The following is a 20,877-nucleotide window of genomic DNA, read 5'->3' on the forward strand; positions in this document are numbered from 1 at the left end:
CTGCTGCCTGCTGCTCACACAACCTCTCCAACATATGTAACGTTGAATTCCACCTGGTGGGTAGGTCACATTTGATGCGATGTTCCGGAAGACATAATCGGCCCTGCAGAGCTGCAATGCGTGATCTTGCATTGCTGGAACGCCGCAAGTGAGCGCACTCTATGCGGACCTTTTGAAGCAGTGCATCAAGATCCGGATAGTCCCTCAAAAAACTCTGCACGACCAAGTTGAGCACATGTGCCAGACATGGGATGTGAGTGAGGTTGCCTAGGCCCAGAGCTGCCACCAGATTTCAGCCATTGTCACACACTACCATGCCTGGCTGGAGATTCGCTGGCACAAACCACACGTCACTCTGCTGCTTGATGGCATTCCAGAGCTCCTGCGCTGTGTGGCTTCGATTCCCCAAAGAAATTAATTTTAATACGGCCTGTTGACGTTTGGCCACGGCTGTGCTCATATCGGTCATCATAACAGGTAACCGTTCACGGGTCGATGTGGAGGTAGACCGTGACGGCTCCTGCAGCGCTGATTCAGAGGAACTGGAGTATGAGGAGGAGTCAATGTGTACAGACTGGATTCCTGCAATCCTTGGAGTTGGCAGAACACGTACAGCGCCACTCTCAAGATCTGTACCCGGCTCCACAACATTTACCCAATGGGCAGTGAGGGAAAGGTATCGTCCCTGTCCATGCTTACTGGTCCACGCATCAGTGGTCAGGTGGACCTTGCTACTGACGGCGTTTTGTAGCGCATGTTTAATTTTTCCCTCCACATGATGTTGCAGGGCAGGGACGGCTTGCCTGCTGAAATAAAAGCGGCTGGGCACGTTGTATTGTGGGACTGCCAATGCCATAAAGTTACGGAATGTGTCAGTCTCCACCAGCCTGAATGATAGCATTTCAAGGGCCAGTAGTTTAGCAATGCCAGCATTCAGAGCCTGTGCTCGGGGGTGGTTTGCCGAGTATGGGCGCCTTTTCTCCCATGCCTGTGCTAACGATGGCTGTAGACTGGCCTGGGAGTGTGAGGATGACTGGGAAAGTGGTGCTGTGGGTGGAATTACACTGTGTCTCTGTACAACAGTGCCAGAGATTCTTCCATGGCGATCCTGTGAGGAAGCCGAACCAGCTGTGTGTGAGCTGGAGGAAGAGGCTACAACACGAGCTGAAGAGGTGGTAGGTGGCGCTGTAGGTTGGCCTAGGTCTTCAGTGTGTTTGTGTAACTCCACCACGTGCTTGGTCCGCACATGTTTCCACATATTTGTGGTATTGAGGTTGCTGACACTTTTCCCTCTTTTCACCTTCAGATTACACAGCTTGCATTTGACAAAGCAAATGTCATCTGCAACTGTGTCAAAAAAGGACCAGGCACTGCAAGTCTTGGGAGCGCCCACTTTGGATTTTGGAAGAGCCATGCTCCTAATGGGTGCCGAAGTGGAGGCTACAGGCAACCAAGTCTGCCCCCTCCCTCTCCCTCCTTTTTGGGCCGTTCGGGGAATCTCTTCCTCAGAGCTGCTCCCACCACCTTCCTGTCCCTCACGCCATGATGGGTCAAGGACCTCATCATCTACACCACCCTCTTCAAACAACTGCTTCTCCTGGGTAGTCTCGACAGCACAGTACGCACCAGAAAGTGGCACCTGAGTCTCATCATCAGATGCGTACTGAGGTGTGCTGCTGACCATAGGCACTGGCCCACCCGCCTCTTCAGATTCAGAGAGACAAAACGGTTGCGCATCAATGCATACTACCTCTTCTTCAAATTCTCGAATTCTGCTTGGCTGGCCCCCTCTTTCCAAGCCAAGAGATTCAGAGAACAGAAGTAGAGATGGCTCCTGTCCAGGGCTCTCTGACTGCCTGGGCAATTTGGCAGGTGGTGAAGAGACAGATGGGTGCTCTTCAGTGCTCAGGACCTGAGAGGATCTGGAACTAATTGAAGTCGATGCGTTAGCTGCCATCCATCCGACAACGGCTTTAATTTGGTCCTCGCGCAGCAGTGGGGTACGGCTAGCTCCTACAAAGCTGCGCATAAAGGACTGTTCCCTGGTAAAACTGGGGGATGCTGAGTCACTGGTGCCCGCAGCAGGCACAGAATCCCCACGTCCTCTCCCTGCAGGCACAGAATCCTCACGTCCTCTCCCTGCAGAAACTCCACGCCCACGCCCACGCCCACGACCACATGCCTTACTCCCTGCCTTCTTCATCTTGGTAGACTGATAAAGATAGGCAGAAAAGTACTAAGGGCTTAGTGTGCTTATTCCTGAACAGCTGCTAACAGGTATAAGAAACACTAATTTTATAAAGTGTGGACTAGACTTTAATATGAGCTAATGTGGCCTACACAACTGTAAAGTGGAGTGTTTGGTGAACTTTATTTAGGTTTTTTTTTGTCACAAAAAGACACTGGATGTGCCTAAAGATGTAATAACGATAGTATCACAAACTTTTTGTAGCTATTACAATGTAGGAAGGTAACCTACAATGCAATAGATGAGGCTGCAAAAAATAGGCTAATACTAATCTGGCTGGGGCTGCAGGGCCCAATGCTGCAGAAAGGCTCCTCTATCTACTCCTATATAGTGTGTTTGGAATCAATTTAGCTGAATACGGATGGAACCACCACACTAATAGGAGATATCAGGAAAAATTATGAATTGGCAATAAAGGACAATGTATGAGGCAGTGACACACACTGAGTGCACTACAACCAGACGGGGTTGAAGCACACACTACAGGGTGAGCTGCACTCACACACCAGACCTTGCAGACAGCGGTGAACAGTACAGATGCAGAGCACTGTGCACTAGCGCTGCAAGACCAAAAAAATTTCTCTATCTACTCCTATATAGTGTGTTTGGAACCAATTTAGCTGAATACGGATGGAACCACCACACTAATAGGAGATATCAGGAAAAATTATGAATTGGCAAAAAAGGACAATGTATGAGGCAGTGACACACACTGAGTGCACTACAACCAGACTTGGCTGAAGCACACACTACAGGGTGAGCTGCACTCACACACACAGACCTTGCAGACAGCGGTGAACAGCACAGGGAACTGTGCACTAGCACTGCAAGGCACAGTGATTTAGAAAGTAGCTTGGGTAAAGCAGTATAGAGCAAATAGGTAGCTAAAACTGTCCCTCAGAACAACAGCGTCCTATCCCTAACTGAATTCACAGCAGAGTGAGCTCAAAATGGCGGCGGTGGCTTTTATAGTGCATCATGACATCATTTCAGCAGCCAATCACAGCCATGCCATTAGTTAAGATGCCTACATGCCTAACAGGATGTGCCCACACTTCTTAGGATCCTCATTGGCTGAATAAAATGAAAATGTCTCATTGCATTATGGGAACTTCCGATTCCGGTATACGATATTGCAAAAGTATCGGAATTAAGTATCGGAATTCCGATACCGCGAATATCGGCCGATACCCGATATTTCAGTATCGGAATGCTCAACACTAGTTAAGGAACATCCTTTCCAGGGTAAAGACTTGTGTATAAGGTAAAATAAATAACCAAAAACAAAAATACTCCTCCACACCTTGGGCTATGTTCACAAGTAGCATTTTTTATGCGTTTTTGCACGTTTGTATTGCTTTCAACCGTGACAAATGGATTCACCGGGAAATGTCATTTTAACATTTTACAACCTTATCTGGCCATGTGCTGTGCGACACATGCATACAGTGCTAAAAAGACATGGGACCAGCATGGGGAAGACCCCTGGAAGCATCTCTGACACCCAGGTCACTGCCTAAAAGTGTGCCCATCAGAAGTGATCCTTGCCGCATCAGAAGATGCAGACTTGCAACTATCCCTGTGCAAGTCCTTGTCCCAGGGCAGTGTTCAATTGTACCTCCCCCATAACTTTCAATACAAGCGCAAGTATGCAGCCTGCCACCCACCCACCCCCAGGCTGCAATAACATACTGCTAGCTTGCTTGCACTTGAAATTGGGCCTTTTAGGCATGTGGAGGTGGAACCTGGCCACCACGTCATGGCTGCGTCGGTAGCCTGGTATTCATACTCAGTCCCCAGCCGCCCGGCGGCCGGGTGTCCACGCTTGGTCCCCAGCCGCCAGGGGGCGGCCGGGTGTCCATACTCAGTCCCCAGCCGCCCCGCGGCCGGGTGCCCACACACAGTCCCCAGCCGCGTGGGGGTGGCCAGGTGTCCATAAACGGTCCCCAGCCGCCCCTATTTGTCCCGGTGCACCTTATACACAAGCGCGCATACCAAAACATTACCTGTGCCCTCCCCAGTGCATTTAGTGGGAAGGACAGCCTAACCACAAACACGTGGACAAGTGAATGTGGCCAGGAATGGTCCATCTCACTGACGCCTTCACACTGGGTTAATATTGTGGAAGCCGGGACACAGTTGGACACTGGGATGCAACACGTCCTCCAGACATAGAGGATTGTGGGTCCTGGGTCAATCAGGCTTCAACACAAAGTTCAGAAGGTAGACAGCAGCAGTGGTCGGCCTCCTACACAATGAGTAAATTATTCATGATCATAAGGCCATCCACCTCCTTAGCTTTCTGTTCCTTGGAATGCAAGCGCATGTATGTAGTAGCAGCTAGGCCTGAGGTGGTCAGCATTTTGGCGCATATTCTACCTCCTTCGAGGATTGCTGGATGTTTTCCTGCTACTATCACAGTTCTATGACTCCCGTTAAAACAAAGCTTCAGGTGATGAATGATGGATGAGGTGGTGGCAAAGGAGAAAGAGCAGGAGGAACAGGGACCATTCACATCAATATCAGGCCAGTCAACCAGATATGTCTTGTAGGATATATTTCTGTAACAAAAGGAGCTGTTCGGCTACACAGTTATAGGGCATACAGTGAGTGCAATGCCTACCAAAAATTTCGAGCAACTCCAATGCCCCTTGGAAATGACATGGAGGTCAGAGGGCGTTAACTAAACCTTTTTTTCGATTTATAGCAACTGGGTCTCCCGTGCACTGTTGGCCTAAGCAGTGAATGGAAGACTTTCCAAAAATTATGAAGAACTGCAATGCCCCTTACAAGAGCCATGTGGGGCACCCCAGGGGTCTGGTCACCACAGTAATAGAGATATTACGTCGGAGAGCAAGTGGGAGGTTTCCTGGTCAGGATCCCTTAAACATGCAACATCCTCCTGCCCCAGTCCTGGGAGGGGAGAATTCTGCCCTTATAAACTGGATCTGGGGCGGGGTTGAGTGAGTCAGAGAACAGTCAGAGTCAGAGTGAGAGCAAGGGAAAGTAACAGCAAGGAGCTCTGTAGGAGCTAGGAGCTAAAGACCAGGGGCTGGAAGCTGAGCAGAGCTCGCCCTGGCAGAAGACAATACGAACCGGACACAGGAGTCCGAAGCTGTGAGGACTTATATATCCAGCAGCAGAAACCAGCCGGCAGGGGATTTCAGGTCCTCTGGCCATAGAAGCCCGGAGGCTCAGTCACAAGCAAGGGATCAGCACCGCCATCGTGGAGTGGAGGCTAACAGAAGGCCCCAAGTCACCAGCCATACGGGTGAGCACTACACGGTACACTCAGGGACGTGGGCTACTTCTACCCGCTTGCAGCAAGGTAGCCAGGAAGAGTGCAGACAGACGGGGAGGCCTACAACTCCACCTGGCCAGGGGAACTCCTGCTTGCTCACAGACTGACCAGGCCTCTTATGCTAGCCAGTACTCCCGGGAGGGTCTACCTTATATTCATCAGTAAAGACCCTGAACTGCACTGCAAAGACTCTGAGTTGTTCCTGCTGCGCTCGTGCACCATCACCCCCATCATCCACACTCACTGCCCTGAGGCTATACTCCTCCCGAGGGGAGTTATCCCATTCTATGATGCGCACACAACACCAGCCTCAGCGGTCTGCCTCGCAGCGGTGGTACTCCCTGACCGCAATCCACGGGTGGCGCAGTCGGACAATTAACCTCAAAAGCTAAGAAAGACTGCCACTGGTTTGACCAGCCTGAGCCACGGGACCGGGTCAACGCCACGGAGACTACAGACCCCAGAGACCCGGCACTGGGTATCCCACACACGTGTAAACACGGCCCAGGGGGCGCGTCACATGCAGTACAGCATATTACAAACATAAGTCCCATTATTGGGGAGTGGGTGTCCCATAGTTTTTGCTTATGCCTTGCAAGCAAAAGCTGCCAAAAATTAGGATGGAGCAACTTGCAATGCCCCTTACAAGAGCCATGTAGTACAGCATACTACAAACATAAGTCCCATTATTGGGCAGTGGGTCTCCCATAGTATTTGCTTATGCCTTGCAAGCAAAAGCTGCCAAAAATTAGGACGGAGCAACTTGCAATGCCCCTTACAAGAGCCATGCAGTACAGCATATTACAAACATAAGTCCCATTATTGGGGAGTGGGTCTCCCATAGTATTTGCTTATGCTTTCCCAGCAAAAGCTGCCAAAAATTAGGATGGAGCAACTTGCAATCCCCCTTACAAGAGCCATGCAGTACAGCATATTACAAACATAAGTCCCATTATTGGGGAGTGGGTGTCCCATAGTATTTGCTTATGCCTTGCAAGCAAAAGCTGCCAAAAATTAGGAAGGAGCAACTTGCAATGCCCCTTACAAGAGCCATGCAGTACAGCATATTACAAACATAAGTCCCATTATTGGGGAGTGGGTGTCCCATGGTATTTGCTTATGCTTTCCCAGCAAAAGCTGCCAAAAATTAGGACGGAGGAACTTGCAATGCTGGCACCCTGGTGGTATAGTGGTGGTGGAGGCTGAGGATAAGGAGAAGAAGATTAAACAGCCGAAACGAGGAAGCGTATACCCATGTGTGGGAGTGAAGCGGTGCATGTGAATACACCTCCCGAAATAACACAGTGGATTTGACTTTATGTTACTCTGCTGTCATTTGGTGGTGATGAGAAGTCTGGCCCAATCCAGCCCTTGTTCATTTTGATAAGGGTCAGCTTGTCAGCATTGTCAGTTGACAGGCGAGTGCGCTTATCAATTATAATTCCCCCAGCGGCACTAAAAACACGCTCCGATAACACGCTAGCGGCAGTGCAGGCCAGGACCTCCAAGGCGTACAGAGCGAGTTCATTCCAAGTGTCCAGCTTGGATACCCAATAATTAAAAGGCACAGAGGAATCACGGAGGACGCTGGTACGATCGGCAAGGTACTCCCTCACCATCTTTTGAAACTTTCCACTCCTTGTGAGAGTACCCCGCGCCTCAGGGCCTGTAAGCTGGGGGGGTGTCAGAAAACTGTCCCAGAACGTTGACAGTGTTCCCCTGCCTCTGCTGGATTGGAGTTGCATCTCTCTCGCCTGTATGCCTTGGTTGGGCAACGAACTGTGACCTCTGCCGCTAGCGTGTTCAGATAGGAATTTTTTTAAGAGTTCTGCAGCAAGGGCCTTCTGGTATTGCCCCATTTTTGCAGACCTCTCCACCTCAGGAATAAGAGAGTGAAAGTTCTCCTTGTAGCGGGGGTCTACAAGTGTCACCAACCAGTAATGACTGTCACCCAACATTTTGACAACGCGAGGGTCACGGTTAAGGCAGCGTAACATAAAGTCAGCCATGCGTGCCAGACTGGTAATGGGCAAGATTTCCGTGTCCTCACCAAGATGACGACTGACCATGCTCTCCTATTCCTCCTCCTCTTCCTCCTCCCCCCTGTCCTCAGGCCACCCACGCTGAACCGACGGTATGACACTTGTACAGGTACTACCGTCTACAACGCATGATAGCAGCTCCTGTTCTTCCTCCTCCTCCTCCTCCTCCTCTCCCTCATTGTCCCCCAATGCACGTTGGGATGAGATGAGGCTGGGCTGTGTGTAATCGCCCGCTATAGCTTCTTGATCCATCTCATCATACTCTGGCTGCAATGCCTCCTCTTTAATTCTCTGCAGAGAGCGTTGCAAAAGACAGACAAGTGGGATGCTGACACTAATGATGGCATCATCGCCACTCACCATCTTGGTGGCCTCCTCAAAGTTTGTCAGGATGGTACATATGTCAGACATCCAGGTCCACTCCTGAGGTCTTATGTGTGGAGTCTGACCTGAATATCGACGGCCTTGTTGCAGCTGGTACTCCACAACTGCTCTCTTCTGCTCACAAATCCTTTGCAACATGTGGAGGGTAGAGTTCCAACGTGTGGGGACATCACACACCTGTTGGTGTGCCGGAAGCTGCAAACGCTGCTGCAACACAGCAAGGGCGGCGGAAGCTGTAGCCGACTTGCGAAAATGAGCTGACAGGCGGCGAACTTTCACGAGCAGATCTGGCAACTCGGGGTACGATTTAAGAAAACGCTGAACCATGAGGTTAAGCACATGAGCCAGGCATGCTACGTGTGTGATCTCACCTCGCCTCAGAGCCGCCACCAGGTTACGGCCATTGTCATACACGACCATGCCGGGATGTAGGTTCAGCTGTCTCAGCCACAGATCTGCCTGCTCTTTCACAGCTGTCCACAACTCACAAGCAGTGTGAGGTTTATCACCTAAGCTTATGAGTTTCAGCACAGCCTGTTGCCGCTTGGCGAAGGCAGTACTGCAATGCTTCCAACTTGTAACTGACGTGGTGATATCTGAGATGGAGGCTGAAAATGAGGAGGAGGAGGAGAAGGAGGATGCGCAGGAGCTGTACACTGTGGGGACAACTCTGATTGACATAGGGCCCGCAATCCTCGGTGTGGGGAGGATGTGTTCCGTCCCAAGGTCCGACTGGGTCCCGGCTTCCACTATGTTTACCCAGTGTGCCGTCAGAGAGATGTACCGTCCCTGGCCACAAGCACTTGTCCACGTGCCCGTTGTCAGGTGGACTCTCCCAGTAACTGCGTTGTTGAGGGCACGGCAGATGCTTTGGGACACGTGCTTGTGTAGTGCGGGGATGGCACACCTGGCAAAATAGTGTCGGCTGGGGACCGAGTACCGAGGGAGGGCCACCGCCATAAGATTGCGGAAGGATTCCGTCTCTACCAGCCTAAAAGGCAGCATTTCCAATGCAAGCAGTCGTGAAATGTGCGAATCTAGGACTGTGGCCTGTGGGGAGTTAGCTGCGAATTTCCGCTTTCGTTCAAAGGTCTGGGATATGGACAATTAAACGCTGCGGTGGGACGTGGACGCGGACGTTGATGCTGTTTCTTGAGAAACTGCCATAACAAGTGAAGACTGAGAGGAGGGGGCATCTTTACATGCAGTATGGACAGGGGATTGCCTTGCACACACAACAGGGGGTTCTATTGCACGCACAACAGTGGAAGAAGCAGTGGTGACACCCGCTGACACTGGTCGTGGACCCTGGGTTTCGCCCCACAAAGTCGGGTGCTTTGCTGCCATGTGCCTGATCATGCTGGTGGTGATCAGGCTGGTAGTTTTGTCACCCCTGCTGATGCTGGCATGGCAGGTGAAACATATGGCCGTTTTGGGGTTATCAGCAGAGTCTTTAAAAAAATCCCAGACTCTGGAAGACCTACCGCTTGTACTGGCAACGTCCCTCGTGTTGGTGTTACGGGGAACGGTTGCCTGCCTTCTGTCTGCGGCCACCACACTGCTTCTTCCTGCCTGTTGGGGTACTCTGCCTCCCTCCCCCTGTGTGCTGCTGTCCTCACTCTGCATGTCCTCCTTCCACGTTGGGTCAGTTACTAGATCATCCACCACCTTCTCCTCTTCCACTTGCGCACCACGATCCTCCTCCTCACTTCCTGGCAATTGTGTCTCGTCATCGTCCACCTCTTGTGACAGATTGCCAACTTCGACTTCCTGTGGCCATGGCTGTTCAAATATTTGGGCATCGCAACATGGGATCTCCTCTTCCACCACTTCAAGCGTATCAGGCGAGGGGCCCAAATATGGAAATGGACCAGTGAACAGCTCTTCAGAGTGTCCAAGTGTGGGATCACTTGCTGTCTGACGACACTCGGCATGCTGGGAGGAAGGAGCATCAGGGTGAGGAGGAGTATGCGGTCGAGACTCATGGCTACTAAGAGTTGACCGTGTGGAAGACAGATCGGAGGTGGTGGTGCCAAGGTAACTGGAAGTATTGTCTGTTATCCAATTAATAACCTATTCACACTGATCAGTTCTCAATACTGGTGTTGTTCTGTGCTTCCCTAGTAATTCGGTCAAGAAGTGGGAGCGAGAAGATGTGGCTGTTGGTTGTGGCACATTTTCACCTTGGCCACGGCCCCACCTTCTGCACGAACAATCACCAGAACGTCCACTTCCACGTCCCTTGCCACAAACCTTGCCCATTGTAAATGAAGTAAAATAGCTTACACTTGCACTATCAATGGAAAAAGGGTAATAAAGAGTAGATTAGAACCGTGGAAGAGGAAAACCACAGTTATTGTTTACTGGGGTATACCACACTTTTTTAAATAGAGATATTTGCGGCTGAACAGTGAGCGACACACTCAAACTGCTTTTTTTTTAGATACCAAAGGCCCAAAACTGGATAGTACAGCGATTTGACCCGTGGAACTGCGAAACCACACTGGGATGTCGGGCCTACACAAGACTATTTTCAACAGATATATTTTTGTGTCACAACAGTCAGGAGACACTACTGTTTTTCTTTACGGAAAAAACTACCAAAACCTGAATAATAGAGATTTTTTACCATGGGATGGAAAAACCACAGTTATTGTTTACTGGGTATACCACGCTTTTTTAAATAGAGATATTTGCGGCTGAACAGTGAGCGACACACTCAAACTGTTTTTTTTAGATACAAATGGCCCAAAAGTGGATAATACAGAGGTTTGTACCGTGGAACTGCAAAACCACACTTGTATTTCTCGGGCCTACACCAGACTATTTTCAACAGATATATTTGTGTCTGAAAAATCAGGGAGACACTATTATTATTTTTATACAGCAAAAAATGCCAAAAACAGGATAATAGAGATGTTTTACCGTGGAACATCAAAACCACAGTAATAATTTACTGGTGTATACCAGACTTTTTTAAATATATATATTTGCGGCTGAACAGTGAGCGACACACTCAAACTGTTTTTTTTAGATACAAATGGCCCATAGAACTGCAAAACCACACTTCTATTTCTCGGGCCTACACCAGACTATTTTCAACAGATATATTTGTGTCTGAAAAATCAGAGGCACACTTTTTTTTTGGGGGGGGGGGGGGGACACCAAAAGGTTAATAAGATGGGTATTTGTACATTGTGTAGGAGGAAAAAAAAATAGGATTTAGATAAAAAAAAAGGATTTTTCCTGGCCCCCGGGACCTGGAGCTAAGTCCAGCAATTTCAGCAACAGGAGAAGCACACAGGACTGTAATGTAGCGTTTGCTGGTATAACCACTGCGTCTCCTATACAGCCTGCCTTCCTGCCTGCCTGATATACCTGGGATGGATATTAGTCCTGAGAAGGACTGCTTGTTTGATCTGGCAGCCTTTACAGACCCTACACTAACTATTTTGCAGGATATATCTCTCCCTAAATCAGCAGCGCTGTACCTACACTGTCTGATCCGGAGCGACTGTGTCCAAGATGGCGGCACCCGGTTTTAAAGCCAATCACTGTAATGCCCATAAACAACATGGCTGCGGCATTACAGTGACTGGCTGGCAATCCCTGCATGTTCATTGGCTCTGTAAAGAGCGCCAAACATGCAGGGCGGAGACCCGAGCTCCCGCCCGAGAATCCCGGAAATGCTCAGTGCTCGCTGAACATCCTGAGTAGCGTGATGCTCGGGCGAGTACCGAGCAGTGTCGAGCATGTTTGCTCAACACTAGTTTTAATCTCAGTGGAACCTGGGAAATTCATGCATTATGATGAAAACTGGTTCTAAAGCTTTTCTGCAAATGTATATCTAATACACATTGGTAAATTAATATCTCCTCCCTTTTTATTCCACAAGTGTGCTTAAAGTTCCATGATATCACAACAAGGACAGATTTAAAATGTTGATGAAATCTGGCTAATAATTAGCGTGCTGGATCTATTAGCTGGAAAAAGGGTGAGAAAAAAAGAAATTGCAAAACTTCTGCTCATCCAGAAGTCACTAAAGATTTTTCATGGTGTGCTAAAAGGTTCCATCGGAAAGATAATTCAAGTAGAGTTGGTGCAAATCAAAGTTCATATCCCAGTCCATCAGTCACGGCAGTGATCTGTGTTCGCTGGAAAAAAGGAGGATTTGCACCACATACCTGATGGCACCCTCTGAGCTTTGCTTGATTGGTGGTGTGATGCACAAGTGACATCGCACTAGGCTGACTAATCAAAAGAAGATCTACAGATGCTGTTAAGCTGGTTCTACAAATACAATCCAAAGATTACAGACCATTTCTGTGGGGGATAGACTTGGGAATGTGGATATTGATCTACTAAGACAATTCGTCAAAATGTTACATGAAGTTAAACGTAGTTGGTAGGATTTGAACCTACGCAAGGAGACCCCAATAAATTTATAGTCCATCGCCTTAACCACTCGGCCACAACTACTCAGATGCTGTTTCACACTTATGAGTTTCACACCTTTTCTTAGAGCACCATGATCAATATCAGTGATCATCCTTCTGGAAGACATTTCAGAAAACGGAAGATTTCAATTGGAAACAAAATTCCAGGCCTCACTGAAATGTAAAAATCTGATTTAAAGGTATCATCAATTGGAACCTTTTACAGTTCAAGGTTTATTAAAATTCATAAGGCGGATTTAGAGTGACTTTGTTCCAAACACCTCCTGAAAAAGGCTTTGAAAATGCTCAATAGTTTGAACAGATTCATTTCCATGCAAAAAGACTTGCTGTTCATATGATCAGGTATTGAGCGTCTTTTAACCTCATTAAGTTTCCCAAAACGCCAAGCGGTTAACAGAAGTGAGCATATCATTTTTCAGGTATATTTTGCTTGCTTTATACTTGCTATACAAGTCAATGAGTAGGTTAGAAAGACCCCTGGAAGGTTCCTGAGTGACGTTCACAGCATTTTGCGAGCAAAAAAGAAACTTAAACAAACTCATTTGATGCCCAAAACAATACTTAGAAATATATCACCAAACTATGTTTACAAAAATGCTGGAAAACACTAAAAAGAGTGATTCAGGAAAAGAATCGCTGTCGTTTCTTGAGGCCGTTTCGGCTTGAAATCCTGGTCAGTTTCAACCACCTGGAAAAAGTGTCATGCGAACATTGGCACAAGTCATAGAGTACGATTGCTTGGTGTGACATAGATGATACGAGTTTTGCTTCATGAAGTCAAGTTTAACTTTTGAGTTAAACTTTCTTGATAGATAGATCTTTTTGCCATGTGGATTTTAACTTTCTCTTTTTATGTTAAACCATGTGCATTGGCAAATTGAGTGTGAGCAGAAAAGATAAAACTGCTATGCACAAAGAATTTCTCAGGTTCCACTGAGATTTGAACTCAGATCACTGAATTCAGAGTCCAGAGTGGTAACCATTACACCATGGAACCACATTACCAATGAAGCTGGCTTGATTTTCTTTTGAAAACAGTAAAAGAGCATGTGTAAATAGTGGAAATGTAAGAAATTCACTCTTAATCCAGTGATCTGAGTTCTAATCTCAGTGGAACCTGGGAATTCATGCATTATGATGAAAACTGGTTCTAAAGCTGTTCCGCAAATGTATATCTAACACACATTGGTAAATTAATATCTCCTTCCTTTTTATTCCACAAGTGTGCTTAAAGTTCCATGATATCACAACAAAGACAGTTTTAAAATGTAGATGAAATCTGGCTAATAATTAGCGTGCTGGATCTATCAGCTGGAAAAAGGGTGAGAAAAAAAGAAATTGCAAAACTTCTGCTCATCCAGAAGTCACTAAAGATTTTTCATGGTGTGCTAAAAGGTTCCATCGGAAAGATAATTCAAGTAGAGTTGGTGCAAATCAAAGTTCATATCCCAGTCCATCAGCCATGGCAGTGGTCTGTGTTCGCTGGAAAAAAGGAGGATTTGCACCACATACCTGATGGCACCCTCTGAGCTTTGTTTGATTGGTGGTGTGATGCACATGTGACATCTCACCCGACTGACTAATCAAAAGAAGATCTACAGATGCTGTTAAGCTGGTTCTACAAATACAATCCATAGATTACAGACCATTTATGTGGGGGATAGACTTGGGAATGTGGAAATTGATCTACTCAGATAATTCGTCAAAATGTTACATGAAGTTAAATGTAGTTGGCAGGATTTGAACCAACGCGGGAAGACCCCAATGGATTTCTAGTCCATCGCCTTAACCACTCGGCCACAACTACTCAGACACTGTTTCATTTTTATGAGTTTCACACCTTTTCTTATAGCACCATGATCACTATCAGTGATTATCCTTCTGGAAGACATTTCAGAAAATGGAAGATTTCAATTGGAAACAAAATTCCAGGCCTCACTGAAATGTAAAAATCTGATTTAAAGGTATCATCAATTGGAACCTTTTACAGTTCAAGGTTTATTAAAATTCATAAGGCGGATTTAGAGTGACTTTGTTCCAAACACCTCCTGAAAAAGGCTTTGAAAATGCTCAATGGTTTGAACAGATTCATTTCCATGCAAAAAGACTTGCTGTTCATATGATCAGGTATTGAGCGTCTTTTAACCTCATTAAGTTTCCCAAAACGCCAAGCGGTTAACAGAAGTGAGCATATCATTTTTCAGGTATATTTTGCTTGCTTTATACTTGCTATACAAGTCAATGAGTAGGTTAGAAAGACCCCTGGAAGGTTCCTGAGTGACGTTCATAGCATTTTGCGAGCAAAAAAGAAACTTAAACAAACTCATTTGATGCCCAAAACAATACTTAGAAAAACATCACCAAACTATGTTTACAAAAATGCCGGAAAACACTAAAAAGGGTGATTCAGGAAAAGAATCGCTGTCGTTTCTTGAGGCCGTTTCGGCTTGAAATCCTGGTCAGTTTCAACCACCTGGAAAAAGTGTCATGCAAACATTGGCACAAGTCATAGAGTACGATTGCTTGGTGTGACATAGATGATATGAGTTTTGCTTCATGAAGTCAAGTTTAACTTTTGAGTTAAACTTTCTTGATAGATAGATCTTTCTGCCATGTGGATTTTAACTTTCTCTTTTTATGTTAAACCATGTGCATTGGCAAATTGAGTGTGAGCAGAAAAGATAAAACTGCTATGCACACAGAATTTCTCAGGTTTTACTGAGATTTGAACTCAGATTGCTAGATTCAGAGACCAGAGTGCTAACCATTACACGATAGAACCACATGACCAACAAAGCTGGCTGGATTTTCTTTTGAAAACAGTAAAAGAGCATGTGTAAATAGTGGAAATCTGAGAAATTCACTCTTAATCCAGTGATCTGAGTTCTAATCTCAGTGGAACCTGGGAATTCATGCATTATGATTATTGTTGAGCCACCCCCGTAGTGTTCGAGTTCAGTTCGGTTCGTCGAACACCCTTGTGTTCGCCAAACTGTTCGTCGAACAGCTTCAAACACCGTTAAAACCAATGGCAGGCAAACAAAAACACATAGAAACACATAGAAAACACCTTCAAAGGTGTCCAAAAGCTGACAAAATGCTCTTAAGACACAACTAACACATGGAAAAGTGACAAGTACATATAGTCATGCGAAAAGAAAAGAGGTGGAGGAGTAATAGGAGGGGAGACACAGATATAGGCATGTCATGCCCTTCTAAAATCCAAAAAGTGAGAAGCCGACACGTTCAGTCCGCTCCTGCCTGTGCCACCTCCGTGTCGCCGGGTTTGTGCCAGAGCCGCGGTGAACCCTGACGGCCAGCCCCCCTCTTCCAATACTGGTGCCTGTCCGCTGGTGGGTCGAGCGAGCCCCCCTGTGGTGGAGGCAGCTCTAAGCTTTTTAATTTAAATTGTCTCTCTAATTTGAATGAATACACTTTAAATCCATTTACAAGGATCTATTGGAGGGCAAGTCTCATGCCAGCAGCCGCGTAATTCCAGCTCCAGTAGCGTCCACTAAAGCTGCTGCAGTTAAAAAGCTTTTATAAGGATCGAGCTCGGCTGTCCACCGCAAGGCATCCTACTGCCAGTCCCAGCCCCTATGCCTTGGGGTGCCTCCTGATGCTCTTCACTGAGTATCCCGTGGTCCCGAAGCATTTCCTTTGAAAAAATTAAGTGTCAAAACTACAGGTGGTGTAGCTTGCTTAAAAGCCGGGATAATCCGCTGACTAGCAGACACTGCTACTAGGCACAGTATTTCCTGGGCTAGATGCAGTTTAAAATTTGTAATTAGATACTCTCGTTGGATGCTGAGAAAGCATTCCATAGAGTCTCCTGGCACGCCATATATGATTCTCTTAAAAAGCTTGGGGTAGGGGTCTAGGGGACCCTTTTATAGCCAAAATCACGGCCCTGTATCGCAATACGTCACCTAGGCTGAAGATAAATGGAACTGTATTACCCTGAGGGCTCGGTTGCTACAGAGGTATTGCACCTCACCCAGAGGTGTGATATCTCACTCTCAGGTAAGGATGGAGTGTGGATCAGGACCCGACACCTGCATGCATTACACCACATTGCCGTGGTGCAGGGCGACCAATATGCCCCTGAGATGGGCACGACAGTCCCTGTCCCTGGCTGGAGTGGGGGGAGAGAACACTGAGGAAGGGGAACCCTGTAGTGCAGGAGCAGGGAGGAAGCAGTTCCTGGGTGCATTGAGAAGGGAGTATAAAAGGTGGGCACCATCTTAGTTCAGTGCAGAGAAGTCTGAGCAGAAGTGACAGGGAGCAGGGGCTCTGCATGAGCTCTGCTCTGGAGGCGGGCCTAGTAACAGAGGCCCAGGCCTGGAAGAGGGAGAAGGAAGGAAGAGGAGCGGAGAAGGCTCCAGGAACGAGGAACGAAGGGATCCCAGGGGTGCGGACGGGCGAGTCGCCACCGCACGCCCGAATCCACCTGCGTGGAGGGGTCAGGCCAAAGGGGGAGACCGGTCCCCGAAACTAGTGGAGGCAGGAAACGACCCTCAGCTAGAAACCGGAGGCTGTGACATTTTATGTGGCGCAGCCCCTCGCTACACCCGCTAGGAAGGCACCACATGGGGTCAGGGAAACTGGCGCCAAGTTTACCAAGAGGAGGCCCGAGGCAGCCGGACAGAAGGGTTTTTAAGAAAGGCCAGACAAAGGACACACAAAGGGGGTCCTGAGAAGCGCTCCAAAGTTATCTGGGAGTTGTCTGAGCCCCTCACCTGGTGAGCACAGTACGACGTGGGCAGCCGTTACCTGCAGACGGGGTCTGGATAATAAGAACTGTGAGTAAAGGCCCTGGACTGCATCACTGATTCCGTGTCGTTACTGCTGCTGCCCTGCACCATCACCCCCATCCTCCGCATGCACTGCCCTGAGGCTATACTCCTCCCGTGGGGAGTTATGCTACGCTCTGCTGCACCCACAACACCAACCTCAGCGGTCTGCCCTGGAGCGGCGGTTCACTCTGACCGCAATCCACGGGTGGCGTAGTCGGACATTTAAACATCAAAACCACATAAATAGTTCCGCCACTGGTTTGACCGCCCTGAGCCACGGAACCGGGTCGCCGCCACGGAGACTACAACCACCAGCATCCACCAAAAAGGGTCCGGCTCCGGGTGTCCCAAGGCCCAGGGGGCGCGTCAGAACATTTTCATCACCTTTCACAATCACCAATGGGACAAGGCAGGGATGTTCTCTGTCCCCTCTCTTATACATCCTAGTGACGGAGCACCTGCTCTCATCAATTCGCCATAACCCCAATATTAGGTGGATTGAGGTGGGAGGCACCGAGTACAAGTGCTCTCTATTTGCTGATGATGTCCTAGTATATATCACTCAATCACATATATCCATCCATGCTGTTATGGCTGAAATAGATCACTTTGTTACATGGTCAAATTTTAAAATCAATGCAGCGAAGTCTGAGGCCCTCGATGTCTCCCTCCCCAAATCCATATAGGATTCCATCCAGTCCAACTTTCCCTTTGCCTGGCCCTCACAGGGTATCAAATACTTAGGAATTCCTATTCATAGAGACCTCTCCCATCTATGTTATCTTAATTTTGGGCCCTTTATTGAACAACTCCATACAGACCACGGTTGGCAAGTTAGAACTGTAAGATTCACTACGTGAACCACTGGTGTTTTGTGGAAAAGCACATGTACACTGTGTTCCAAATTATTATGCAAAAAGTGTTTAGGAGTGATAAGGGAAGAATTTGTTTGTTTGTCAGTTAAACTCATTGATGGTGATGTGTGTCAGGGCTCTTTATATCACTGTAAGCAATTGCAGACACCTGTGCTAATTAGTTTGGCAGGTGTGTCCAATGAAAGGCAAGACTACTTAAGAAGGCTGTCTCACATTATTAAGCAGCCTACATTTTCTGCCAAAATGGGAAAGAAAAAGGATGTGTCGGCTGCTGAGAAGCAACAAATTGTGGAGTGTTTAGGTCAAGGCATGACTACAATCAACATTGTGCGATGATCAGGATGAAGTGTCTTGGCAATCAAGAAGTATGTAGCTGATTCACAGTACACACGTGTGCGTGCTGATAAGGGCAAATTGAGGACACTTTCCTACAAGCAATTACGTCAGGTTAAAAGAGCAGCGGCAAAAAAGCCTTGTCATAGCAGCAGACAAGTTTTTGAAGCTGCTGGTGCCTCCAACGTCCCCCGAACAACAAGATGCAGGGTCCTTCAGAGGTTTGCAGCTGTGCATACGCCATCCTGTCGACCTCCTCTATCCACTTCACACAAGCAGAAACGGCTCCAGTGGGCCAAACATTACATGAAGACTGATTTCAAAACTGTTTTGTTCACGGATGAGTGCCGTGCAGCGCTCGATGGTACAGATGGATGGAGTGGAGGATGGCTGGTTGATGGACACCCCACGCAAACACGGCTACAGCGCCAACAAGGAGGAGGTGGAGTAATGTTTTGGGCTGGAATCATGGGGAGAGAGATTGTTGGCCCCTTTAGGATCCCTGAAGGCGCTAAAGATGATCTCCATAATGTATGTGGATTTTCTCAAACAGCACTTCCTGCCATGGTTCAAGAAGAAGAACCGTGTATTTCACAGCAAGATCATTTTTTTGCATGATAATGCACCATCTCATGCTGCACATAAAACATCTGCATCTCTGGCTGATATGGGCATAAAAGGGGACAAACTTATGGTGTGACCCCCATGCTCCCCTGACCTCTACCCCATTCAGAACCTCTGGAGCATCATCAAAAGGAGTGTCTATGATGGCGGGAGGCAGTTCACATCTAAGCAACAGCTCTGGGAGGGTATTCTGTCCTCATGCAAAACAATTGAAGCAGAAACCATCCAAAACCTGACAAATTCAATGGACGAGAGAGTTCAGAAGCTCCTTTCGAACAAGGGGTCCTATGTGAAAATGTAACATCACCTAGAATAAAGTTTTGAGTTGAAAACTGTTTGATTTCAGTTTCTAATAACCTGCTAATGCTTATAATTTCAAAAATGACCATTTTTTTGGTCTTTATTAAAATGAAAAGGTTGATCGAAAAGTTTGGCGGATCTAAGAGTGTGGCAACCCAGTAGTCATGATTACTTCGAATTCTGACAATATGAGGGTCATGTTGCAGGTAGTGCAGCAAGAAGGCACTTATGTGTCTTGCGCATCTCGGAGCCCCAAAATTATTTTCCGGGCTAGATGCAGCTAAAAATTATTATTAATTTTAAATCTGGTGGAGCTTAGTATAGATGGCCTAATAGGATCAGTGCTGTACACTGCTACAAAGCTCAAATTATTTTCCAGCCAAGATCCAGATAAACATGATTAGTAATTTTAAATCTGGTGGAGCTTATTATAGATGGCCTAATAGAATCAGTGCTGCACACTGCTACAAAGCCCAAATTATTTTCCAGCCAAGATACAGATAAACATGATTAGTAATTTGAAAGCTTAAAACGGTTGGTAGGGTGATTTTAACCAATCATCCATCTTTTACTCTCCCCAGGATGACACAGGGGTAGAAAAGTCGTTTCGGATCCATGATTTGTTCATCTTTATTAACGTGTGTCTGTCTACATTATCAGTGGAGAGCCGCGTGCGCTTATCTGTCAGCACACCACCAGCAGCGCTGAACACACGTTCAGACAGAACGCTGGCTGCGGGGCATGACAAGATCTCCAAGGCGTAAGTGGCTAGCTCCGGCCATTTATCCAGATTGGAAGCCCAAAAAGAGCAAGGGTCCAGTGACACGGTCATGGCTTCAATGTTTACTTGGAGATACTCCTGTACCATCGTCTCTAGGCGTTGACTATGTGTCAGACTTCTTGTCTCCTGTGGCCTTGCAAAGGATGGGCTAAAAAAGTGGTGAAATGATTGCGCAAAATTGAGGTTACCAGCAGATACTGTGGTTCTGTTATGGTTTGAGTGCTGAACACTTGACGGTCCCACGGTTGGCAAGTTGGAACTGTGAGATTCACTACGTGCACCACTGGTGTTTTGTGGAAAAGCACATGTAAGATTCTGCAACAGTCTCTGCTGAAACTCCTGCAGGCGTGCATCCCTTTCTATGGCAGGAATAATTTCTGCAAATTTACTTTTGTACCGGGGATCTAACAGTGTGGCAACCCAGTAGTCAGGATTATTTCTAATTCTCCCAATTCGAGGGTCATGTTGCAGGTAGTGCAGCAAGAAGGCACTCATGTGTGTTGCGCATCCAGGAGCACCAAGTCCCTGTTGTGTTGGTGGCGAGGTAACAATCATGCTTCCTTCCTCTGTCCTCTCCCCCCAACCTCGCACAACAGAAATGTGATCAAGGTCTCCCTCATCTGATGAGTCTTCCATCAGTTCGTCCTCCACTTCTTCCTGGGCTCCTGCACCTTCCTCACTAGTTTGGCTGCTACCATGCGCCCTGGTAAAACCATCTCCCCCACCCTCACATGCC

At 47.4% G+C, this 20,877-nt stretch overlaps 3 non-coding genes across 3 annotated transcripts; all 3 read right to left on the bottom strand.

The window, feature by feature from the left end:
- Positions 1 to 12,372: 12,372 nt before the first annotated feature.
- Positions 12,373 to 12,454, bottom strand: TRNAY-AUA (transfer RNA tyrosine (anticodon AUA)). Its single transcript has one exon. It is a non-coding gene; the product is annotated as a tRNA-Tyr (tRNA).
- A 903-nt stretch (positions 12,455 to 13,357) lies between these two features.
- On the bottom strand, positions 13,358 to 13,429 carry TRNAQ-CUG (transfer RNA glutamine (anticodon CUG)). Its single transcript has one exon. It is a non-coding gene; the product is annotated as a tRNA-Gln (tRNA).
- A 728-nt stretch (positions 13,430 to 14,157) lies between these two features.
- On the bottom strand, positions 14,158 to 14,239 carry TRNAS-AGA (transfer RNA serine (anticodon AGA)). The gene has a single exon. It is a non-coding gene; the product is annotated as a tRNA-Ser (tRNA).
- Positions 14,240 to 20,877: the final 6,638 nt, after the last annotated feature.

Source organism: Phyllobates terribilis, unplaced genomic scaffold, assembly GCF_046119375.1.
Source record: "Phyllobates terribilis strain yellow unplaced genomic scaffold, ASM4611937v1 Scaffold_13__5_contigs__length_258822181, whole genome shotgun sequence".
NCBI lineage: Eukaryota > Metazoa > Chordata > Amphibia > Anura > Dendrobatidae > Phyllobates > Phyllobates terribilis.